This window comes from Triticum urartu, chromosome 4A (assembly GCF_056163025.1).
Source record: "Triticum urartu cultivar PI428250 chromosome 4A, HENAU_Tu73, whole genome shotgun sequence".
Taxonomy (NCBI): domain Eukaryota; kingdom Viridiplantae; phylum Streptophyta; class Magnoliopsida; order Poales; family Poaceae; genus Triticum; species Triticum urartu.
In genome coordinates, this window is record NC_141876.1 from 593,909,208 (window position 1) to 593,936,976 (window position 27,769).

Sequence of the window (27,769 nt, forward strand, 5' to 3'; positions counted from 1 at the left end):
TTGGTGGCTAAAGCTTTTCGCCACGGTTTCTATTGGTTAACAGCTCATGCTAATGCTGAGGATTTAGTCAAACGATGTGACGGTTGTCAAAAATTTGCACGTCGTGCTCATATTCCGGCTCAGGAGTTGAGGATGATTCCAATAACATGGTTGTTTGCAACTTGGGGGATTGATATGGTTGGACCCTTTAAGCTCTCCAAGGACAAAAAGACCCACTTGTTAGTAGCAGTGGACAAGTTCACCAAATGGGTGGAAGCAGAGCCAGTCAGTAAGTGTGATGCGGCCACGGCGGTTCAGTTCATCAAAAAGGTGATATTCCAGTTTGTCTTTCCACACAGTATTATAAAGGATAATGGTACTAATCTGTTTAAGGGAGAGATGGAGGATTTTTTCCAACGTGAGCACATCCGGCTTGATATAGCATCGGTGGCTCACCCCCAATCCAATGGACAAGCGGAGAGGGCAAATCAAGAAATTTTGCGAGGTATTAAACCCTGGCTTATGGTTCCTTTGAAGCGGTCACCGGGCTGTTGGGTGGAGGAATTACCTTTTGTGTTATGGAGCATCAACACCACACCTAACAGATCTACGGGTTACACACCTTTCTTTATGGTTTATGGAGCGGAGGCGGTTCTTCCTAGTGACATCCATCATGACTCACCCCGTGTGACGGCTTATGTTGAAGCTGATAATGAGAAGGCACATCAGGATTCTCTGGACCTGTTAGATGAGGAGTGTGATCTTGCAGCAGCACGTTCGGCGATTTACCAACAAGATCTCTGACGTTATCACAGCCACCGGGTTAAAACCAGAAATTTTCAAGAAGGCGGTCTGGTGCTCCGGCTCATCCAGGGTCGGACTGATATGCACAAGTTATCCCCACCTTGGGAAGGACCTTTTGTGGTCAGCAAGAATCTGCACAACGGGTCATACTACCTCATTGATGTTCGAGAGCACAAAGACTCACGTAAATCGGAGGAGGAGACCAAGCAGCCATGGAATATAGCTCTTCTTCGGCCTTACTATACTTAAGCCACAGGCTTCTTCATATGTACATATTTAAGACAATGTATATATTATATAATAAACTAGAGCCTCGAATAAAGCGGGGTCTCTATTCTTTTTATATCATGTGTGTGCCTACAAAAGTTTCTACTGACAAAGCAAAATTTTGTTAAACCGGTCTCTGCAGCCGCACTGATACAAAGAGATATCACTAGGGGGCTTGGTTGTTGTCACACCATAGCTACACCTCTTGATCGGTTTAAACACCACAAAGGGATTTCACTAGGGGGCTTGGTTGTTACCACACCATAGCTACACCTCTTGATGGGCGTTAAGCCACAAAGGAAATTAGGTGGGGCCAAAGAGAGTGTTGCACAAAGCACAAACTCAAACATGGGAACCCACTGAGCACAGCTCACAAAGTTACTTGGGGGCTCTTTGTGCAACGCAACAAAGAGTTTGAAAGGACCCTTGTAATTGGCTATCAAGCCACGGCTTGGAAGCCTGGTGTATTCACCTAAAACCCCGGGTTAACCTGCCTTCATCAAGTAAGCCAGTCCTGTCCAGGTAATCCTGGTATGACCCGCCGAACGTTTGACAAGTCAATCTTATACAGACCCTGAACTTGTCAAAGTTAAAACAACGATTGGTTAATTGGAGGCCCATCTTCAAAGGCTTTGTTAAATGGTTTAACTCAGAGGCGTGGCAGCCCATGAAAAGCCTCGATTTGGAGCCTGGCAGCTCGTAAAAAGCCTCGCATATTTCTTTTTCGAGTCCTATTTGCTAAGTTTTTCGCCTTTATTGAGGTTCCTAATGTCTTCTGATAAACCGGTGTCCTTGACCCGACATGGCTTTCAACTACAAGTTGTCAGTACAAGATCAGTTATACACCGGCGTTCATTACCCCGGTCTGGTTTTGACTAACAAGTCGCCAGTGTTATAAGAAAAACCCGGTGTTTATCATATCACTGGTACAGTTTATTATCCTAATCCGACAAATTAAGGACGGAGTTATCACTGCTCCGGATTGGTGTTTACACCTTTACCATACAAGCAGTTGGTCAGCCAACGAGGTATGTTGCACATGTTATTTTTTATATACAAACTTTGATTATCCATCCAAATGTTGTCTTTTCTTGGGCATCATGACCCGTCCAATGGTAAACCACTAGGACACTTTTCAAGTCCTTTTATCCAGGAACACAACTCATCATGGGTTATGCATACATAGATCCCAAAAGGTGGAGCAAGTTTTCACATTATCAAAGCGTCATAAAACATGCTCGATGGCATGACAGATAAAGGAGTTTTTGCTATCCTATTACATGAAGCTTCCAAATGGCTCCAATTGAATAGTTGTTTTTAAGCATTGGCACACAATAGCTGGTAAACCGGCTGCCGGTTTAAAACGCTTCGTTTGGACGGTTTGACGGTTGAGGGTCAGTTGGTGTGATGACTTCTTCTTCATCCCTCCCCAGACGCCGGAAATCAACCGTCGACCAATCGATTCCAGTTAAAGCTTGAAACACGGCTTCTTCATGGATAAGGCTGGAGGGCTTAATGTCAGGAGCGTAAGTATGCTTACAGATTGGAGGCACAAGTTCTTCAACTTCATGGATTTCGGCAGGCTGTCTCTTCCCTTGGGCGTCATAAGCCGGTTGGAAATGAGACAAGTGTGTGTCCTCTGCCAGTTTGCTGGCTATTGGCTGCATTTCTTTGGTCAGCCTTCGGAGGTCATCATTGTCGAAGTTTGAACCGTCCTCCTTCACACCTGGATATCCTTTAATGATGTCCTTCGCTTCAAGATCTAGAATCCATGCCTTGGCTCGGATTAGTGCGGTTAATGCTCCTGCTCTTGCGGCTGCCTTCTTCAGTTCGGTAATCCGGGCTGGTAACATGGCCAGCTTCTCAAGAGTTTCCTTTATCAGTGATGGCGCCGGTTTATTGTAAGCCGTAGTGCAAATAGCACGCTGGGATCCAGAGTACAGCTGTTCAATCAAGGTATAAGCCGCTTTAAGCTTCATCCGCATATCAGCACCGAGATGAGAAATGCGAGTGCCTGTCATGGTTTAATATCAGCCAAACTGATAAACACCAAAGTCTCATGAATTGGACAAGCAGCATAAGGAGATACTTACCAAATACAGCGGATGTCATAGCGTTCATTTGCCACTTCAAACCAGTTAATTCATCTACAACTGGCTTTAGGGCTGCTTCGGCATCCTCAGCTTTTTTGGTTAAACCGGCCTTCTCAGTTTCCCAGTCATCACGTTCCTTGTTAAAAGACTCCTTCATCTTTTCCATCGCTGCCGGGGCTTTGGTCAGTTCCTCTTTGGCTTTTGCAGCTTCTGCTTGTTGGGACTTCACATTCTCTTGCAAGTTAGCGGTTCGGGCATCTCTATTGCTTAGTTCGGCCTGCAACAGTGAAGATATGTTAACAATAGGATATATATTTTCTAAGTACAAAGCATATAACAAGTTATGCACTTCGTACTTGGGGGCTAATGCCTATTTGCTCTGATTCACTACATCTTTTATAATTCTCCAGAACAATGCAAGCATTATCCTTGACACTTGGGGGCTAATGTACATCTGTTCAAAACGGACGCATGGATTAAAACCCGGATTACCTTGCAAAGCAAAACCGGCCTTTGGGGGCTACGCTGAGGAAAACTATATAATTACATTGTTAAAGTATCAGTCTTGGGTTTCACTAAGGACCTGCCATTTTGAGGATCAGTAGGAGAGACTTAAAGTGTTACAAAGACCCGGTTTACGATTAGCATAATAAAACGGCCCTTGGGGGCTACTTGGGCTAGCACTTCAACTTTGGAATCAAGAAGTAAAGGGAGATGAAAATACCTCATAGCGTTTCTTCATCAAGTTCACCAAACCGACTTCATAGTCACGGTTTGAGTGCAGACGGTTTAAGAAACTGGAGTGAAGTTCTTCAGCATTGAGATGGGCATAACTTGATAAGTCAGTATTCCATTTGCCCTTTTCCCTAGCAGCACGCTCTTCTTTGGCACTATGTTGGGCCAAGATTACGGGATGGCCAGGAGAGCTGTGGCCCATACCAGTAATGATAACATCATCTCCTTGGCCTTCAGTGGTTTTTGTGGGTGATGCGGAGTCTCAGTACCTCTCACCGGACTAACCCGGTTTGGAGCTGCCGGTTCAGTATCAGGCACAGCAGGATCAGCTTCTGGTGGTTCATCAGTATTCCGGTCTTGAAGGGGCGGTTCATCAAAGGTGGCCTCAGGATGTGGACCCTCCGGTTCATGAGTTTGGTCTGGTTCACCCATTTGCTCTTCTTCCAAAACTGCCTGGTTTTCTGACGGATTGTTGACCCGAGCTTTCTTGTTGGGTCTGGCTTTAGCTCTGCAAACAAAATTAAAAGAGGTTTAGCACCTTATTCAAGATTTGCAACGCATTAGAAGAGAGGGTTTGAAAGCTTACCCAACCACAGTTTTTAGAGGAGGGAGTTGGGTTGCTGTCGACTCGCCAGAGGATGAGGGAGGAGTCACCTGATAATTTGAATCGGACGGATTAAGAGGTTGTCTGAAATAACCTGCCTTGGGATAAGAATTGTCAGAAGTGGGAGAGACCTCAGACCGGCGCTTCCGAACTGGGGTATCAGGTAAACCGGCCGAAGTGACCTATTGGCCACTGTGCCGGGTTGTCCGGTGAGCTTCATGATGCTGTGTCTTCAAAATAAATGTTGGATCCAAGTAAGCAACAGGATGAGAAAAGCTTACTTTCCGGATTGCTTGATGGGTTTTTTGTGTTGGCATAGAGTCTGAACTGGAGGAAAGGGTAATTACCTCTACATCATTAGCCTGGCTGCCTTCTACTTCCTCCTGATAAAGATCATTATTAATGAGGTGCATGAAAAGGGAGCCAAGTGAGTCAAGTTCTACCTCAACTTCTGGATCATCTGCATCTTCATCAAGCTCCATGCTGATCCGGTCAGCTGTTTTCCACTTTGAGGTACGCTTGACAGCTTTGGTTTTGGGACGGGATGGCTTTGCCGCTTTATCTGTGCATTTCCGTTTCTAGAAGGCATCATCTCCCTGTTCATACACAAACAGAGGAAGGTTCACAAGTTGAACAAATCAAAAGATATCAAAGATAAAAAAGGAAGCATTGTGCTTACAGCAGGCGGTTTATTCTGAGTATAGAAGGGGCTCAAGCCGGTTTGGCGACAGACTGATTCCGGTTCATTAAAAAATTTCTTAACACTTTTAGTGACCTCTTCATCGGTCACCTGAATGTTGATGTGGCGTTGGGGGTCTTCAACCTCACCGGTATATGATGTCTACTACACAACCTCCTTCTTGTAGACGTGTTGGGCCTCCAAGTGCAGAGGTTTGTAGGACAGTAGCAAATTTCCCTCAAGTGGATGACCTAAGGTTTATCAATCCGTAGGAGGCGTACGATAAAAATGGTCTCTCTCAAGCAACCCTGCAACCAAATAACAAAGAGTCTCTTGTGTCCCCAACACACCCAATACAATGGTAAATTGTATAGGTGCACTAGTTCGGTGAAGAGATGGTGATACAACTGGTATATGGATAGTAGATAATAGTTTTTGTAATCTAAAATAATAAAAACAGCAAGGTAGCAAGTGATAAAAGTGGGTGTAAACGGTATTGCAATGCTAGGAAACAAGGCCTAGGGTTCATACTTTCGCTAGTGTAAGTTCCCTCAACAATACTAACATAATTGGATCACATAACTATCCCTCAACATGCAACAAAGAGTCACTCCAAAGTCACTAATAGCGGAGAACGAACGAAGAGATTATGGTAGGGTACGAAACCACCTCAAAGTTATTCTTTCCAATCAATCCGTTGGGCTATTCCTATAGGTGTCACAAACAGCCCTAGAGTTCGTACTAGAATAACACCTTAAGACACAAATCAACCAAAACCCTAATGTCACCTAGATACTCCAATGTCACCTCAAGTATCCGTGGGTATGATTATACGATATGCATCACACAATCTTAGATTCATCTATTCAACCAACACAAAGGACCTCAAAGAGTGCCCCAAAGTTCTACCGGAGAATCACGACGAAAATGTGTGCCAACCCCTATGCATAGGTTCATGGGCGGAACCCGCAATTTGATCACCAAAACAAACATCACGTTAATCACGTGATATCCCATTATCACCACAGATATCCACGGCAAGACATACATCAAATGTTCTCAAATCTATAAAGACTCAATCTGATAAGATAACTTCAAAGGGGAAACTCAATTCATTACAAAAGAGAAGAGGGGGAGGAGAAACATAGGATCCAACTATAATAGCAAAGCTCGCGATATATCAAGATCGTGCCAAATCAAGAACACGAGAGAGAGAGATCAAACACATAGCTACTGGTACATACCCTCAGCCCCGAGGGAGAACTACTCCTTCCTCGTCATGGAGAGCATCGGGATGATGAAGATGGCCACCGGAGAAGGATTGCCCCCTCCGGCAGGGTGCCAGAACGGGTCTAGATTGGCTTTCGGTGGCTATGGAGGCTTCTGGCGGCTGAACTCCCGATCTATTCTGCTCCCAGATGTTTTTAGTGTATATGGAGATATATAGGCGGGAGAAATACGTCAGGGGGCACGAGGAGCTCATGAGGGTGGAGGGCGCGCCCAGGGGGGTGGGCGCGCCCCCCTGCCTCGTGACCTCCTCGTAGATCCCCCGATGTGCACTCCAAGTCTTCTAGGCTTCTTTCCTTCCAAAAATGAGTTCCGTGAAGTTTCAGGTCAATTGGACTCCATTTGATTTTCCTTTTCTTCGAAACCCTAAAACAACGTAAAAACATAAACTGGCACCTAGGCTCTCGGTTAATAGGTTAGTCCCAAAAATGACATAAAAGTGTATAATAAAGCCCATAAACATTCAAACAATAGATAATATAGCATGGAGCAATCAAAAATTATAGATACGTTGGAGACGTATCAGCATCCCCAAGCTTAATTCCTGCTCGTCCTTGAGTAGGTAAAATGATAAAAACAGAATTTTTGATACGGAGTGCTACTTGGCATGATTTCAATGTAATTCTTCTTAATTGTGGCATGAATATTCAGATCCGAAAGATTCAAGACAAAAGTTCATATTGACATAAAAATAATAATACTTCAAGCATACTAACTAAGCAATCATGTCTTCTCAAAATAACATGGCCAAAGAAAGCTATCCCTACAAAATCATATAGTCTGGCTATGCTCCATCTTCACCACACAACGTATTCAAATCATGCACAACCCCGATGGCAAGCCAAGCAATTGTTTCATACTTTTGATGTTCTCAAACTTTTTCAATCTTCACACAATACATGAGCGTGAGCCATGGATATAGCACTATAGGTGGAATAGAATGGTGGTTGTGGAGAAGACAAAAAGGAGAAGATAGTCTCACATCAACTAGGCGTATCAACGGGCTATGGAGATGCCCATTAATAGATATCAATGTGAGTGAGTAGGGATTGCCATGCAACGGATGCACTAGAGCTATAAATGTATGAAAGCTCAACAAAAGAAACTAGTGGGTGTGCATCCAACTCGCTTTCTCATGAAGACCTAGGGCATTTTGAGGAAGCCCATCATTGGAATATACAAGCCAAGTTCTATAATGAAAGATTCCCACTAGTATATGAAAGTGACAACATATGAGACTATCAGGATGTGCAATGATGCATGAGTGACATGTATGAAAGAATTATGAATGGTGGCTTTGCCACAAATATGATGTCAACTACATGATCATGCAAGCAATATGACAATGATGAAGCGTGTCATAATAAATGGAATGGTGGAAAGTTGCATGGCAATATATCTCGGAATGGCTATGAAAATGACATAATAGGTAGGTATGGTGGCTCTTTTGAGGAAGGTATATGGTGGGTGTATGATACCAGCGAAAGTTGCGCGGTACTAGAGAGGCTAGCAAAGGTGGAAGGGTGAGAGTGCGTATAATCCATGGACTCAACATTAGTCATAACGAACTCACATACTTATTGCAAAAATCTATTAGTTATCGAAACAAAGTACTACGCGCATGCTCCTAGGGGGATAGATTGGTAGGAAAAGACCATCGCTCGTCCCCGACCGCCACTCATAAGGAGGACAATCAATAAATAAATCATGCTCCGACTTCATCACATAACGGTTCACCATACGTGCATGCTGCGGGACTTGCAAACCTCAACACAAGTATTTCTCAATTTCACAACTACTCAACTAGCACGACTTTGATATTATTACCTCCATATCTCAAAACAATCATCAAGCATCAAACTTCTCTTAGTATTCAACACACTCATAAGAAAGTTTTATTATTAATCTTGTATACCAAGCATATTAGGATTTTAAGCAAATTACCATGCTATTTAAGACTCTCAAAATAATCTAAGTGAAGCATGAGAGTTCATATATTTCTTCAAAATAAAACTACCACCATGCTCTAAAAGATATAAGTGAAGCACTAGAGCAAATGACAAACTACTCCGGAAGATATAAGTGAAGATCAATGAGTAGTCGTCGAATAATTATGCAACTATGTGAAGACTCTCTAACATTTAATAATTTCAGATCTTGGTATTTTATTCAAACAGCATGCAAAACTAAATAAAACGACATCTAAGAATGGCAAACATCATGTGAAAAAGCAAAAACTTAGGATCAACCGATACTAACCGATAGTTGTTGAAGAAGAAAGGTGGGATGCCAACCGGGGCATCCCCAAGCTTAGACACTTGAGACTTATTGAAATATTATCTTGGGATGCCTTGGGCATCCCCAAGCTTGAGCTTTTGTGTCTCCTTAATTCCTCTCATATCACGGTCTCCCTAAATCTCAAAAGCTTCATCCACACAAAACTCAACAAGGACTCGTGATATAAGTTAGTATAAACCATTGCAAAAACCTTATCATACTCTACTGTAGCAAATCACTAAAATTATTATTCAACATTGTATACTAAATTCCCCTGCATATTTAATAGTCCTATCCTCAAATAGAATCATTAAAGAAGCAAACATATGCAAACAATGCAAACATAACAGCAATCTGCCTAAACAGGATAGTCTGTAAAGAATGCTGCAACATCCATACTTCCCTAGCTCCAAAAATTATGAAATAAAATTCCAACTCTAGTAAATTTATCAGATCTTAATATTCAAAAGGTTTCAACATTTTATCACATTCTGATTTTTCTAGGGAATTACTGCAACAGCGGTAAACTTTATGTTTTCAAACGGCAACATGTATACTTGTAACATAGGCATAGTAAAGGCTATCAATGCCACTTTTATTGAAATAAAAGATGCAAAGCATTGTTCTAAATAACGGCAAGAAAATCCTAACAAAACAAATTAACGCTCCAAGCAAAACACATATCATGTGGTGAATAAAAATATAGCTCCAAGTAAAGTTACCGATGAACAAAGACGAAAGCGGGGATGCCTTCCAGGGCATCCACAAGCTTAGGCTCTTGGTTGTCCTTGAATATTACCTTGGGGTTCCTTGGTCATCCCCAAGATTAGGCTCTTACCACTCCTTATTCCATAATCCATCGTATCTTTACCCAAAACTTGAAAACTTCACAACACAAAACTTAAAGTAGAAAACTCGTGAGCTCCGTTAGTATAAGAAAATAAATCACCACTTCAAGGTACTCTAATTAACTCATTCTTTATTTATATTGGTGTTAAACCTACTGTATTCCAACTTCTCTATGGTTTATAAACTCTTTTACTAGCCATAGATTCATCAAAATAAGCAAACAACACACGAAAAACAGAATCTGTCAAAAACAGAACAGTCTGTTGTAATCTGGATCAAACGTATACTTCTGGAACTCATAAAATTCTAAAATAAATTTCTGGACGTGATGAATTTATCTATTAATCATCTTCAAAAATAATTAACTAAATATCACTCTCCAATAAAAAATGGCATCCATTCTCGTGAGCGCTAAAGTTTCTGTTTTTTTACAGCATGATCACAAAGACTTCCCCCAAGTCTTCCCAAAGGTTCTAGTTGGCAAAAACACTAAATAAAAGCATAAAACCACATCCAAACAGAGGCTAGATGAATTATTTATTACTAAACAGGAGCAAAAATCAAGGAACAAAAATAAAATTGGGTTGCCTCCCAACAAGCGCTATCGTTTAACGCCCCTAGCTAGGCATGATGATTTCAATGATGCTCACATAAAAGATAAGAATTGAAACATAAAGAGAGCATCATGAAGAATATGACTAGCACATTTAAGTCTAACCCACTTCCTATGCATAGGGATTTTGTGAGCAAACAACTTATGGGAACAAGAATCAACTTGCATAGGAAGGTAAAACAAGCATAGCTTCAAGATATTAAGCACATAGAGAGGAAACTTGATATTATTGCAATTCCTACAAGAATATGTTCCTCCCTCATAATAATTTTCAGTAGCATCATGAATGAATTCAACAATATAACCATCACATAAAGCATTATTTTCATGATCTACAAGCATAGAAAATTTACTACTCTCCACATAAGCAAAATTCTTCTCATGAATAATAGTGGGAGAAAACTCAACAAAATAACTATCATGTGATTGAAAATTAAGATCAAGATGACAAGTTTCATGGTTATCATTATTCTTTAAAGCATACGTGTCATCACAATAATCATCATAGATAGGAGGCATGCTTTCATCATAATAAATTTTCTCATCAAAACTTGGGGGACAAAAAATATCATCTTCATCAAACATAGCTTCCCCAAGCTTGTGGCTTTGCATATCATTAGCATCATAGATATTCAAGGAATTCATGCTAACAAAATTGCAATCATGCTCATCATTCAAATATTTAGTGCCAAACATTTTACTGCATTGTTCTTCTAACACTTTGGCACAATTATCCTTTCCATCATACTCACGAAAGATATTAAAAAGATGAATCATATGAGACAAACTTAATTCCATTTTTTTGTAATTTTCTTTTATAAACTAAACTAGTGATAAAAACAAGAAACTAAAAGACTTGATTGCAAGATCTAAAGATATACCTTCAAGCACTCACCTCCCGGGCAACGGCGCCAGAAAAGAGCTTGATGTCTACTATACAACCTTCTTCTTGTAGACGTTGTTGGGCCTCTAAGTGCAGAGGTTTGTAGGACAGTAGCAAATTTCCCTCAAGTGGATGAGCTAAGGTTTATCAATCTGTAGGAGGCGTAGCATGAAAATGGTCTCTCTGAAGCAACCCTGCAACCAAATAACAAAGAGTCTCTTGTGTCCCCAACACACCCAATACAATGGTAAATTGTATAGGTGCACTAGTTCGGCGAAGAGATGGTGATACAAGTGGTATATGGATAGTAGATAATAGTTTTTGTAATCTGAAATAATAAAAACAGCAAGGTAGCAAGTGATAAAAGTGGGCGTAAATGGTATTGCAATGCTAGGAAACAAGGCCTAGGGTTCATACTTTCGCTAGTGTAAGTTCCCTCAACAATAGTAACATAATTGGATCACATAACTATCCCTCAACATGCAACAAAGAGTCACTCCAAAGTCACTAATAGCGGAGAATGAACGAAGAGATTATGGTAGGGTACGAAACCACCTCAAAGTTATTCTTTCCGATCAATGCGTTGGGCTATTCCTATAGGTGTCACAAACATCCCTAGAGTTCGTACTAGAATAACACCTTAAGACACAAATCAACCAAAGCCCTAATGTCACCTAGATACTCCAATGTCACCTCAAGTATCCGTGGGTATGATTATACGATATGCATCACACAATCTCAGATTCATCTATTCAACCAACACAAAGGACCTCAAAGAGTGCCCCAAAGTTCTACCGGAGAATCACGACGAAAACGTGTGCCAACCCTATGCATAGGTTCATGGGTGGAACCCGCAAGTTGATCACCAAATCGTACATCAAGTTAATCACCTGATATCCCATTGTCACCACAGATATCCACGGCAAGACATACATCAAGTGTCCTCAAATCTATAAAGACTCAATCCGATAAGATAACTTCAAAGGGGAAACTCAATTCATTACAGGAGAGAAGAGGGGGAGGAGAAACATAGGATCCAACTATAATAGCAAAGCTCGCGATATATCAAGATCGTGCCAAATCAAGAACACGAGAGAGAGAGATCAAACACATAGCTACTGGTACATACCCTCAGCCCCGAGGGAGAACTACTCCCTGCTCGTCATGGGGAGCACCGGGATGATGAAGATGGCCACCGGAGAAGGATTGCCCCCTCCGGCAGGGTGCCGGAGCGGGTCTAGATTGGCTTTCGGTGGCTACGGAGGCTTCTGGCGGCGGAACTCCCGATCTATTCTGCTCCCGGATGTTTTTAGTGTATATGGAGATATATAGGCGGAAGAAATACGTCAGGGGGGCCACGAGGGGCTCACAAGGGTGGAGGGCGCGCCCAGGGGGGTGGGCGCACCCCCCTTGCCTCGTGACCTCCTCGAAGATCCCCCGACGTGCACTCCAAGTCTTCTTGGCTTCTTTCCTTCCAAAAATGAGTTTCGTGAAGTTTCAGGTCAATTGGACTCCGTTTGATTTTCCTTTTCTTCGAAACCCTAAAACAGGGTAAAAACAGAAACTGGCACCTGGGCTCTGGGTTAATAGGTTAGTCCCAAAAATGACATAAAGGTGTATAATAAAGCCCATAAACATTCAAAACAGTAGATAATATAGCATGGAGCAATAAAAAATTGTAGATACATTGGAGACGTATCATTATACTCGCACATTAAACCGGGGCGGTGGCTTAGTGGCAAGACGCTCCACGATATCCAGCAACGCACAAAATCAACGGCTGTTAAACCGTTGGCCATAAAGGCCCGGAGCTTGGCGATTTGAGGGGCATATTTGGCCCGTTTCGTAGAGCTTAAACGTTGTGGGAGTGGATGAGTGTTGGAAAGCCGGTGATCACGATAGCCTGGAAGAGGGTTTTCATCTTCAGGGGAGGTATCTATGCAGTAGAACCAAGTCTGGTTCCATTCTTTAGGGTGACTGTGCAGTTTGACATGAGGGAATTCAACTTCCTTCCCCTTTTGAATAGAAACACCACCAAGTTCAGTGTTGGGACCGTTTAAAAATTATGTATGCCGGTTCAGATGAAAGAAGTCCCGGAACAGCTCAGCAGTCAGTTCTTCTTGTAAGTACACTTCACAGAAGACCTGGAAGTTGCATAGATTGGATACCGAGTTGGGTCCGATATCTTGAGGATGGAGTTGGAAACTGGCAAGCACATCTCGGTAAAACTTTGACCCTCGCGGTTTGAAACCACGGCCTATGTGGTCGACAAAGACCACAACCTCGCCCTGCCTCGGGGTTGGAGGATTTTCTGTTCCTGGAACTCGCCATCGAAATTCAGTTTTCTTAGGCAAGGTGCCGATGCTGACCATTCCGTTCAACTGTTCCTCGGTGACCCAGGAACGAGCCCAATTGCAAGCGGCAAACTGTTTGGCCATTGTGAAATGAAAATCTGGAAAAGAAATGCCTGTTTACAAATCATTCACGGTGGTACGCGAGATGCAGTGGAATAAAGATATACAGGTATGTGAAATTGCGTAAACCGGAGACTGATATAATAGTGAATGACAAGGTCATATCAAGGGCATACATGTGTTGTTAAACCGGACTATTACAATCAACGTAAAAAAGGTTTGCCGATTTATTAGGGGACTAATGGTATGAGATAGGTTGTTTTTACAAAAGTAAACCGCCTACATGGTACAGAGGATACAGATCTAAGGCGAAAAGGGTTAAGTAAGGAAAACCAAGTTTCACAGGATCACATGGGAATTTTGGATCTACCGAAGACAGAAAGGCAAAAATATTTTGACCTAAAAAGGGTAGGACCCAAGGCAGGTTGTAAAAGTTCAGATCAGTTTTTCGCGTGCAAGAAGTTTGTGGTGGTAGCGGAATATATCAACATTGAGATTTTCTATCTATAGACTAAGGAGGAACAGGAAAGAGCAGCACTGGAACTCCGATGAACTTCAATGAACTGCGAAGAACAGGGAAACCCTAGGCAGATCTACAAGGGGGGAAAGAAAAGGACTTACAGTGACTATTGAAGCAACGGAGGAACGCCGCAGCTCTCTGGTAACAGTCAGGTTGATGCAGCGGCCTTTGTCGAAGCAGAGGAGAAACTCGGTGATGGCAGCGGCGCTCAGGGCAGAGGTGTCGGGATGAGGAAGAAGAAGCGGGGGAGACGAAGGGAAAAAATGATAAGGCCCCGTGGCCCTATTTATAAGGCGAAGCGATAAAGCGACAAGTGCGGGAATCGAGGAGCTCAAAAATGGATAGTTAATAATGGTGTCGCCTCGATGGCTGGATATGCATTAATGAAGGTAATCCTTAGCTTCAACGGATAGATGACGTCAGGGAGGTTTATCATAATCCTGGAGTATGACGTCACGGCGGTTTACAAAATCAAGGTGAAGATGCAAAGGAGGAGTTTTTTGCTAAGTATTGAAGATTGACATGAACAAGTTCAAACCAATCTGGGGCCTAATGTTGGGGATATTACTACTAGACGTAAACCGGCCAGGAGTAGCTGGATTAGCTTTATGAAGATTAGAAGCCCATGAAGATGTAAGAATGATGGCGCTTTATGAAGGCCCAAGGCCCAAGGCCCAGAGGCGAGTTAAGGCCTGTAGATGTAAACCGACCTAATTATGTAACTTGCATTGTAAGATAGGAAGTGTAGAGACCGAACCGGACACATCTATGATCTGGCTTCGGGACTCTGTAAACCGGCGGGCGTCAACCTATGTATATAAAGGGACGACCCGGCAATGGTTTAGGAACAACAGACAATAACTCGAGAACCAGACAAGCGGATTCGCTCCCTGGTCTTCGAAACCCTAGCAATACCAATCACAACTAGACGTAGGCTTTTACCTTCATCGAAGGGGCCGAACTAGTATAAACTCCCTGTGTCCCCTTGTCTGGTTTAACCCCTTTAAGCTAACCCATTGCGATGGCTCCACGACTAAGTCCTTTCACGAGGACATCTGCCGTGACAAACCCACGACAGGTGGTGTCTCTGTTCTTTGTCTTTTGAAGTATGACTGAATGTTGCCGCTGCTGCCTTTAACCATGGTCACTTGATTAGTCTAGCCTTTTGAGTTCCAACTCCAAGTCAAACAACCCATTGTAATTACTCAAAAGAACAAATCTGTGGTGCATTGTGCAAGCAACAAGATATCTGCAATTAGATCAAATGAATAGCATACTAAATTACTAATTGCTAAATTACTAGTCAGACTCCTACATGTACAGGCGTGCTGCCCCCAATTTACTCGTACAGGCAGGCAACGCTACAAAAGGGGATCCAGGTTTCAAGTTGTAATTTGAGCTGGGTAGATGGTACTTACAGAATCCAGTAACCAAATTTGTACGGGGGCGGCCGGCGATGAGCCGATGGCTTGCCGGCCGGCGGACATCGACGACCACCTGCCAGTGGGGAGGAGACGAAAATGACTGTCTCAGGCGAAGTCTGGTTCACCCCTCACGACCTCCTCGGCGCGCGTGGACCAGAGACGAGCTTCTCCTTGCCTCCTCGGCGCTTGCGTCAAGGCAGTGGGACGGCGTGGATGGAGGAGTGAGGCGAGCCACCGTACCGTGGCTGAGCGGCGAGCGACCTAGCATGGCTGGGGAAGGAGACGCGATGCAGCAGAGCCCCGAGCAGGCTGGTCAACTGAGGCTGGTGTAGTCGTTCGTGTGAAGATGGGCTTGTGGCCTGCTACCTGTATGTAGATATGGGCTATTACCACATAGTAAAAAATTGCATTTGGGCTAGGGGGGCACGGCCCCCTCAGAATGCTACATAGTGTTGGGGAACATAGTAATTTCAAAAAATTTCCTACGCACATGCAAGATCATGGTGATGCATAGCAACGAGAGGGGAGAGTGTTGTCCACGAACCCTCGTAGACCGAAAGCGGAAGCGTTAGCACAACGCGGTTGATGTAGTCGTACGCCTTCACGATCCGACCGATCAAGTACCGAACGCACGGCACCTCCGAGTTCAACACACGTTCAGCCCGATGATGTCCCTCGAACTCCGATCCAGCCGAGTGTTGAGGGAGAGTTTCGTCAGCACGACGGCGTGGTGACGATGATGATGTTCTACCGACGCAGGGCTTCGCCTAAGCACCGCTACAGTATTATCGAGGTGGACTATGGTGGAGGGGGGCACCGCACATGGCTAAAAGATCAAACGATCAATTGTTGTGTCTATGGGGTGCCCCCTCCTCCGTATATAAAGGGGGGAAGGAGGAGGGGGCCGGCCAAGAGGAGGAGGCGCGCACAAGGGGTGGGCAATCCTACTCCAAGTAGGTTTTGCCCCCCTTTCCTATTCCAACTAGGAGAAGGGGGAAGGAGGAGGTGGAGAGAAGGACGGAGAAGGGGTCGCGCCCCCTCCCCTTTCCCAATTCGTATTAGGGCAAGGGGGCCGCGCGCCACCTCCTGCTGCCTCTCCTCTTCCACCACTTTGGGCCCATGAGGCCCAATAACCCCCGGGGGTTCCGGTAACCCCCCCGGTACTCCGGTATATATCCGATAACCCCCGGAACCATTCCGGTGTCCGAATATAGTTGTCCAATATATCAATCTGCATGTCTCGACCATTTCGAGACTCCTCGTCATGTCCGTGATCACATCCGAGACTCCGAACAACCTTCGGTACATCAAAACTCATAAACTCATAATATAACCATCATCGAAACGTTAAGCGTGTAGACCCTACGGGTTCGAGAACTATGTAGACATGACCGAGACACATCTCCGGTCAATAACCAATAGCGGAACCTGGATGCTCATATTGGCTCCTACATACTCTACTAAGATCTTTATCGGTCAAACCGCATAACAGCATACGTTGTTCCCTTTTTCATCGGTATGTTACTTGCCCGAGATTCGATCGTCGGTATCTCAATACCTAGTTCAATCTCGTTACCGGCAAGTCTCTTTACTCGTTCCGAAATACATCATCCTGCAACTAACTCATTAGTTGCAATGCTTGCAAGGCTTAAGTGATGTGCATTACCGAGAGGGCCCAGAGATACCCCTCCGACAATCGGAGTGACAAATTCTAATCTCGAAATACGCCAACCCAACAAGTACCTTCGGAGACACCTGTAAAGCACCTTTATAATCACCCAGTTATGTTGTGACGTTTGGTGGCACACAAAGTGTTCCTCCGGTAAACGGGAGTTGCATAATCCCATAGTCATAGGAACATGTATAAGTCATGAAGAAAGCAATAGCAACAAACTAAACGATCAAGTGCTAAGCTAACGGAATGGGTCAAGTCAATCACATCATTCTCCTAATGATGTGATCCCGTTAATCAAATGACAACTCATGTCTATGGTTAGGAAACATAACCATCTTTGATCAACGAGCTAGTCAAGTAGAGGCATACTAGTGACACTCTGTTTGTCTATGTATTCACACATGTATTATGTTTCTGGTTAATACAATTCTAGCATGAATAATAAACATTTATCATGATATAAGGAAATAAATAATAACTTTATTATTACCTCTAGGGCATATTTCCTTCAGTCTCCCACTTGCACTAGAGTCAATAATTTAGTTCGCATAGCCATGTGATTTAATACCAATAGTTCACATCACCATGTGATTAACACCCATAGTTCACATCGACATGTGACCAACACCCAAAGGGTTTACTAGAGTCAATAATCTAGTTCACATCGCTATGTGATTAATACCCAAAGAGTACTAAGGTGTGATCATGTTTTGCTTGTGAGAGAATTTTAGTCAGCGGGTCTGCCAGATTCAGATCCGTAAGTATTTTACAAATTTCTATGTCAACAATGCTCTGCACGGAGCTACTCTAGCTAATTGCTCCCACTTTCAACATGTATCCAGATTGAGATTTAGAGTCATCTGGATCAGTGTAAATTTTTTGCATCGATGTAACCCTTTACGACGATACTTTTTGTCACCTCCATAATCGAGAAACATATCCTTATTCCACTAAGGATAATTTTGACCGCTGTCCAGTGATCTACTCCTAGATCACTATTGTACTCCCTTGCCAAAAACAATGTAGGGTATTAGATGGTGCCCTATTTAACGTGAATGTAGTTGTCTCTAATGCATAACCCCAAAACGATAGTGGTAGATCAGTGAGAGACATCATAGATCGCACTATATCTAATAAAGTACGGTTATGACGTTCGGACACACCATTACACTGTGGTGTTCCAGGTGGCGTGAGTAGTGAAACTATTTCACATTGTTTTAACTGAAGGCCAAACTCGTTAACTCAAATATTTTACTTCTGCGATCATATCGTAGAAACTTTTATTTTCTTGTTACGATGATTCTCCACTTTACTCTGAAATACTTTGAACTTTTCAAATGTTTCAGACTTGTGTTTCATCAAGTAGATATACCCATATCTGCTCAAATCATCTATCTGCTCAAATCATTTGTGAAGGTCAGAAAATAATGATATCCGCCGCGAGCCTCAACACTCATCGGACCGCATACATCAGTATGTATTATTTCCAATAAGTCAATTGCTCGCTCCATTGTTCCGGAGAATGGAGTTTTAGTCATCTTGCCCATGAGGCATGGTTCGCAAGTATCAAGTGATTCCAAAATCCCATCAGCATGGAGTTTCTTCATGCGCTTTACACCAATATGACCTAAATGGCAGTGCCACAAATAAGTTACACTATCATTATTAACTTTGCATCTTTTGACTTCAATATTATGAATATGTGTATCACTACGATCGAGATCCAACAAACCATTTTCATTGGGTGTATGACCATAGAAGGTTTTATTCATGTAAACAGAACAACAATTATTCTCTAGTTTACGTGAATAACCGTATTGCAACAAACATGATCCAATCATATTCATGCTCAACGCAAATACTAAATAACATTTATTTTAGGTTCAACACTAATCCCGAAAGTATAGGGAGTGTGCGATGATGATCATATCAATCTTGGGACCACTTCCAATACACATCGTCACTTCACCCTTACTAGTCTCTGTTCATTCTGCAACTCCCGTTTCAAGTTACTATTCTTAGCAACTGAACTAGTATCAAATACTGAGGGGTTGCTATAAACATTAGTAAAGTACACATCAATAACATGTATATCAAATATACCTATGTTCACTTTGCCATCCTTCTTATCCGCCAATTACTTGGGGTAGTTCCGCTTCCAATGACCAGTCCCTTTGCAGTAGAAGCACTCAGTTTCAGGCTTAGGTCCAGACTTGGGTTTTTTCACTTGAGCAGCAACTTGTTTGCCGTTCTTCTTGAAGTTCCCCTTTCTTCCCTTTGTCCCTTTACTTGAAACTAGTGGTTTTGTTTACCATCAACACTTGATGCTTTTCTTGATTTCTTGGGAACCGTTTCCGTTATCCCTTGCATATTATAGTTCATCAGTTCTACTAACTTGGTGATGGTGACTAGAGAATTCTGTCAATCACTATTTTATCTGGAAGATTAACTCCCACTTGATTCAAGCGATTGTAGTACCCAGACAATCTGAGCACATGCTCACTGCTTGAGCTATTCTCCTCCATCTTTTAGCTATAGAACTTGTTGGAGACTTCATATCTCTCAACTTGGGTATTTGCTTGAAATATTAACTTCAACTCCTGGAACATCTCATATGGTCCATGACGTTCAAAACGTCTTTGAAGTCCCGATTCTAAGCCGTTTAAGCATGGTGCACTAAACTATCAAGTAGTCATCATATTGAGCTAGCCAAACATTCATAACATCTGCATCTGCTCCTGCAATAGGTTTGTCACCTAGCGGTGCATCAAGGACATAATTCTTCTGTGCAGCAATGAGGATAAACCTCAGATCACGGATCCAATCCACATCATTGCTACTAACATCTTTCAACTTAGTTTTCTCTAGGAACATATCGAAAATAAAACAGGGGAGCTAAACGCGAGCTATTGATCTACAACATAGATATGCTAATACTACCAGGACTAAGTTCATGATAAATTTAAGTTCAATTAATCATATTACTTAAGAGATCCCACTTAGATAGACATCCCTCTAATCCTCTAAGTGATCACGTGATCCATATCAACTAAACCATGTCCGATCATCACGTGAGATGGAGTAGTTTCAATGGTGGACATCACTATGTTGATCATATCTACTATATGATTCACACTCGACCTTTCGGTCTCCGTGTTCTGAGGCCATATCTGTTATATGCTAGGCTCGTCAAGTTTAACCTGAGTATTCCGCGTGTGCAACTGTTTTGCACCCATTATATTTGAACGTAGAGCCTATCACACCCGATCATCACGTGGTGTCTCAGCACGAAGAACTTTCGCAATGGTGCATACTCAGGGAGAACACTTGTACCTTGATAATTAGTGAGAGATCATCTTATAAAGCTACCATCAAACTAATCAAAATAAGATGTATAAAAGATAAACATCACATGCAATCAAAATATGTGACATGATATGGCCATCATCATCTTGTGCCTTTGATCTCCATCCCCAAAGCATCGTCATGATTTCCATCGTCACCGGCATGACACCATGATCTCCATCATCTTGATCTATATCAATGTGTCGTCACATGGTCGTCTCGCCAACTATTGCTCTTGCAACTATTGCTATCGCATAGTGATAAAGTAAAGCAATTATTTGGCGCTTGCATCTTATGCAATAAAGAGACAACCATAAGGCTTCTGCCAGTTGCCGATAATTTCAACAAAACGTGATCATCTTATACAACAACTTATATCTCATCACGTCTTGACCATATCACATCACAACATGCCCTGCAAAAACAAGTTAGACGTCCTCTACTTTGTTGTTGCAAATTTTACGTGGCTGCTAAGGGCTTAGCAAGAACTGTTCTTACCTACGCATCAAAACCACAACGATAGTTTGTCAAGTTGGTGCTGTTTTAACCTTCGCAAGGACCGGGCGTAGCCACACTCGATTCAACTAAACTTGGAGAAACTGACACCCGCCAGCCACATGTGTGCAAAGCACGTCGGTAGAACCAGTCTCGCGTAAGCATACGCGTAATGTCGGTCCGGGCCGCTTCATCCAACAATACCGCCGAAACAAAGTATGACATGTTGGTAAGTAGTATGACTTATATCGCCCACAACTCACTTGTGTTCTACTCATGCATATGACATCAACGCATAAAACCAGGCTCGGATGCCACTATTGGGGAACGTAGTAATTTCAAAAAAATTCCTACACACACGCAAGATCATGGTGATGCATAGCAACGAGAGGGGAGAGTGTTGTCTACGTACCCTCGTAGACCGAAAGCGGAAGCGTTAGCACAACGCGGTTGATGTAGTCGTACGTCTTCACGATCCGGTCGATCAAGTACCGAACGCACGGCACCTCCGAGTTCAGCACACGTTCAGCCCGATGACGTCCCTCGAACTCCGATCCAGCCGAGTGTTGAGGGAGAGTTTCGTCAGCACGACGGTGTGGTGACGATGATGATGTTCTACCGACGCAGGGCTTCGCCTAAGCACCGCCACAGTATTATCGAGGTGGACTATGGTGGAGGGGGGCACCGCACATGGCTAAAAGATCAAATGATCAATTGTTGTGTCTATGGGGTGCCCCCCTCCTCCGTATATAGAGGGGGGAGGAGGAGGGGGCCGGCCAAGAGGAGGAGGCGCGCCCAAGGGGGGGCAATCCTACTCCAAGTAGGTTTTGCCCCCTTTCCTATTCCAACTAGGAGAAGGGGAAGGAGGAGGTGGAGAGAAGGAAGGAGAAGGGGCCGCGCCCCCTCCCCTTTCCCAATTCGGATTGGGGCAAGGGGGGCCGCGCGCCACCTCCTGCTGCCTCTCCTCTTCCACCACTTTGGGCCCATGAGGCCCAATAACCCCCGGGGGGGTTCCGGTAACCCCCCGGTACTCCGGTATATATCCGATAACCCCCGGAACCATTCCGGTGTACGAATATAGTCGTCCAATATATCAATATTCATGTCTCGACCATTTTGAAACTCCTCGTCATGTTCGTGATCACATTCGGGACTCCCGACAACCTTCGGTACATCAAAACTCATAAACTCATAATATAACCGTCATCGAAACGTTAAGCGTGCGGACCCTGCAGGTTCGAGAACTATGTAGACATGACCGAGACACGTCTTCGGTCAATAACCAATAGAGGAACCTGGATGCTCATATTGGCTCCTACATATTCTACAAAGATCTTTATCGGTCAAACCGCATAACAACATAAGTTGTTTCCTTTGTCATCGGTATGTTACTTGCCCGAGATTCGATCGTCGGTATCTCAATACCTAGTTCAATCTCATTACCGGCAAGTCTCTTTACTCGTTCCGTAATACATCATCCCGCAACTAACTCATTAGTTGCAATGCTTGCAAGGCTTAAGTGATGTGCATTACCGAGAGGGCCCAGAGATACCTCTCCGACAATCGGAGTGACAAATCCTAATCTCGAAATACGCCAACCCAACAAGTACCTTCGTAGATACCTGTAGAGCACCTTTATAATCACCTAGTTACGTTGTGACGTTTGGTGGCACACAAAGTGTTCCTCCGGTAAACGAGAGTTGCATAATCTCATAGTCACAGGGACATGTATAAGTCATGAAGAAAGCAATAGCAACAAACTAAACGATCAAGTGCTAAGCTAACGGAATGGGTCAAGTCAATCACATCATTCTCCTAGTGATGTGATCCCGTTAATCAAATGACAACTCATGTCTATGGTTAGGAAACGTAACCATCTTTGATCAACGAGCTAGTCAAGTAGAGGCATACTAGTGACACTCTGTTTGTCTATGTATTCACACATGTATTATATTTCCAGTTAATACAATTCTAGCATGAATAATAAACATTTATCATGATATAAGGAAATAAATAATAACTTTATTATTGCCTCTAGGGCATATTTCCTTCACATAGCTCCGCCGTTGCCAGTATATTGATCTACTCCAGTAATTTCCTTCATTGCTTCTTGTCCAGTTTGATTTAGTCCAGACAGCTCAATTGACAACATCTCAATTTTGAACATGTAACTTGCATAGAACTATAACGCCCCGGATACAACTTTTCATAATTGTAACTCCGACTCTTGCCATTTTTGGCTCTAAGTTATGAGATTCCCTTCGTGGTTGGGTTCTTGTCTTTGTTTTGCTTTTGTTCATGTCATGCCTTTCATATCATGTCATCATGTGCATCGTATTTGCATATGGGTTCATCTCATGCATCCGAGCATTTTCCCCGTTGTCCGTTTTGCAATCCGGCATTCCTACATCCTCCGGCGCCCCCTTTTGCCTCTTTTCGTGAGCGGGTGTTAAACTTTCTCGGAATGGACCAAGATTTGCCAAGTGGCCTTGGTACACCACCGGTAGACCGCCTGTCAAATTTCGTGTCATTTGGAGACCGTTTGATACTCCAACGATTAACCGGGGAACCGCAAAGGCCTCGTGTGTGTTGCAGCCCAACAACCCTCCAAATCGGCCCAATAACCCATCCAAACCTCTTCCATATCCTCCGTCGTCCGATCACGATCGCATGGGCGAAAACTACACTTCATTTGGACACTCCTACCTCCTCCTACCTATAAAAATGTGCTCCCCTCCGAAATTTCGGGTCCAAACCTAGATCCACTCCTCCTCCGCGCGTCCGGACACGTCTGCGCCGCGCCGGACTGTCCGCCGCTCCCCCCACGTTGCACCGGCCAATCATGGGTTGCCACGTCAGCTGGCTGCCCCCCTCGCCCAACCGGGCGCCGCCACGTGTCCCGGCGCCCCGCTCCGCCGCCGCCGGCCCGCGGGGCCCATCCGCCACCGCCGCCCGGGCCCGCACGCGCGCTGCCGCGCCTCTCCCTGCAAGCGCTCGCCGGAGCACTCCGACGCCCCGCATCGCTGCACCTCGCCGCCGGCCATCTCTGCGCGCGCGCCGCCATACACCGCCGTCATGCGCCGCCTTGCCTCCCGTGCTGCGCCACCGGAGTCGCCTCCCTCGCAGCCGTTCACCTTTTCGGTCGCCGGTGTAGTCGTCGTGCGCCACCGCGCATCGCCGGAGCCCGCCGGCCGAACCCGGTGGATCGGGATGAGATCCACCGGGATCTCAACCAAACGCGTCGCCCGCGCCTCGGATATCCTCGTCTCGTTGACTTTCCGGAGGTTGATTTTCCTCTAAGTCTTTTCCCTTCAACATTTTATGCCATGTTCATCGCATCATAACTTTGTGACTGTAGATCTGTTTCATGCATATTATATATCGAAATGTTCATCACGATGTGCTCTTCATTTTGTTCCATTGTGTCGTGCTTGTGTGAGTTCATCTTGATGCCCAAAACGTTGATGCAAGAGTGCTATAAATTGTTAGGTGCTGATTCTTATCAGAGTATGAGGATTTGTCATTTTTGCTACATTTGTTTGTGTTGCATATGAGCATGAGCTCTACATTTGTTTTGATCTATGCCATGCCATCTTTACAGGGGTGCTTGACATGTATTTTTGTGATCAATGTGGTGACTAGCACAAGCATGCAAAGTAGCTCTCGTGATATTGCTGATTTCAGGGACTTAGAATTTTACTAAGTCATTTCCTTGCTGTTATTTTTATGCCATGTATTCATGTTGCTACAGTGAGATCCATGCTTCTTTTGAGTATCTTCAGTAAGGATGTTTTGGACATATGGTTATGCTCTATCCATCCATGCCCCTGTTTGAAATTATGGAGTGCCCTATCATGTCTTAATCTTGCTCTACTTTTGCTATAAAATGTTCTTGGCAGATTGTTTACATGTTAATCAATTTTGACATGGTTGTTGTAGTTGATATGGCCATGGTTAGCTTCTTGAGCATGTCATCTTGCTGCAGGTATGCTTGTCTTGTCATGAAATGCCTTGTGGTGAGTGAATCGAGCTCACAAAGATGCCTTCATAACTCTGTTTATGCCATGCTCAGTTTTCTGCTAAGTCTGAATCTGTTAATGAACTTGCTATGTTTACATGGGTGCCATCATATTTTCTGTGCCTTTTTGGCTCATGATCATTAAGAGACTTTCGTTCTATGCTTTGAATAGATTCATTCCATGCCTTTGTTTGCCATGTTCTGTTCCTGTAGCAAGTTGTTTGCTTGCTCTAGACATTGCTTCCTGATGTTATTCCTGACATGTTAGTGAAGTCTGTGAAGCTGATATCTTTTGCACTTTTGCCATGCTTGTTTGAACCTGCTCTTGTGTGATTTAGTCGTAGCTCATTGTTCATGTTTTGTCAAGCATCTTGAGTAGATCGCTGCCATGTGCTTTGTTGTTATGTTGGAGTGCATTAGCTTAGTTTCTTATTGCCTTCTAGATGGCATCGTGCTGTTAATCGCAGAATTGTGTCATTCTTGTTTTGCTTGCATTTGCAAACCGTTCATCCGATTCCGGTGATCTTTATATCGATTTCGACCAATTTCAACTCATCTTTCCGGTGGCGCACTTGGTTTTCCAAGTTGATGCCTTGTTCAATATTTCCCTTCGGGAGCACGCATATGCATTGCATATCACATCCCGCATGTCATGCCATGTTTTGCATCATGTTGTTTGTGCATTGCACCGTGATTGATTGTTGGTCCTTTGCTTGTGTTCTTGCTTTGGGTAGAGCCGGGAGACAAGTACGTGATTCAAGGAACCCATTGAGTACGCTTACGAGGATCAAGCTTTCATTAACTCTAAGAACTTTGCAGGCAAGATGACCATACCCTTGAAATCACTTCTATCTTTGCTTGCTAGTTGTTCGCTCTATTGCTATGCTGCTATACCTACCACTTGCTATATCATGCCTCCATATTGCTATGTCAAGCCTCTAACCCACCTTTCTTAGCAAACCGTTGTTTGGCTATGTTACCTCTTTGCCCAGCCCCTCTTATAGTGTTGCTAGTTGCAGGTGAAGATGAAGTTTGTTCCATATTGGAACATGGATATTGTTGGGATATCATTATTATATCGTATTTACTTTAATGCATCTATATACTTGGTAAAGGGTGGAAGGCTCGGCCTTATGCCTGGTGTTTTGTTCCACTCTTGCCGCCCTAGTTTCCGTCATACCGGTGTTATGTTCCTTGATTTTGCGTTCCTTACACGGTTGGGTGTTATGGGAACCCCTTGACAATTCGCTTTGAATAAAACTCCTCCAGCAAGGCCCAACCTTGGTTTTACATTTGCCTAACAACCTATCACCTCCCCTTGGGTTCTGCAGACTCAAGGGTCATCTTTATTTTAACACCCCCCCCCCCGGGCCAGTGCTTGTTTAAGTGTTGGTCCGGACCTGTCAGCCGCCGGTGGCCACCAGGGGCAACTCTGGGCTGGCCTACCGGAATCTTAGACAATCCAGTGTTGCCCTGAGAATGAGATATGTGCAGCTCCTATCAGGATGTCGACGCATCGGGCGGTCTTGCTGGTCTTGTTTTACCATTGTCGAAATGTCTTGTAACCGGGATTCCAAGACTGATCGGGTCTTCCTGCTAGAAGGAATATCCTTCGTTGACCACGAGAGCTTGTGATGGGCTAAGTTGGGACACCCCTGCAGGGTTTTGAACTTTCGAAAGCCGTGCCCGCGGCTATGGGCAGATGGGAATTTGTTAATATCTGGTTGTAGAGAACTTGACACTTAATCTAATTAAAATGTATCAACCGCGTGTGTAGCCGTGATGTTCTCTTTTCGGCGGAGTCCGTGAAGAGAACACGGTCTCGGGTTATGCTTGAACGTAAGTAGCTTCAGGATCACTTCTTGATCACTTATTAGCTTCTCGACCGTGCTTTGCTTCTCTTCTCGCTCTCTTTTGCATAAGGCAGCCACCATATATGCTAGTGCTTGCTGCAGCTCCACCTCACCACCCTTTCCTACCTATAAGCTTAAATAGTTTTGATCGCGAGGGTGTGAGATTGCTATGTCCCCGTGACTCATAGATACTTCCAAACAGATGCAGGTGCCGATGATGCCAGTGCAGGGGACGCTACCGAACTCAAGTGGGAGTTTGACGAGGATTCGGGACGTTACTATGTGTCTTTTCCGGACGATCAGTAGAGGAGCCCAGTTGGGACGATCGGGGATCTAGCATTTGGGGTTGTCTTCTTTTACTTTGGTTCCGTAGTCGGACCTTGATTGTATTCTGGATGATGTATGTATAACTTGTATTTGTATGAAGTGGCGTTTGTAAGCCAACTTTTTGTCCCTTTCTTTTTCAGTACATGGGATGTGTAAAGATTACCCCTCTTGCGACATGCCTACCATGCGGCTATGCCTCTAAGTCGTGCCCCGACACGTGGGAGATATAGCCGCATTGTGGGTGTTACAAGAACCGTACTCCGATTTTTTAATCTTATCTTATCTTAATGTTATGTCATCAGTCTTGCATAGAACTTGCATAGAAATTTCAGTTATAATGCCAAATCAACATCAATCTTATATTAATGTTCTGTCATCATTATACTCCACTGTCATCATTAACAGCAATTTCTTTTTGGCAGTACTAAAGATTGTCCCATCAGAAATGAACATAAATGTTGAGAAATTGACAGTCCAAAAAACAGAAATTTCAATCATGGCAACCTAAAGATTGTTCCATCATCATTACAAAAATTGACAATAGTCCACTGTAATGTTCTAATTGGAATTTGAGAAACAAAATTGACAGTACTTAACACTCCATGTCATAGTGAACATTACAGAAATT

General features: G+C 43.7%; 1 pseudogene; it reads right to left on the reverse strand.

Moving 5' to 3' along the window:
- LOC147976968 (uncharacterized) overlaps window positions 1-27,769 on the reverse strand; it is a 55,265-nt pseudogene that overhangs the window by 23,900 nt on the left and 3,596 nt on the right.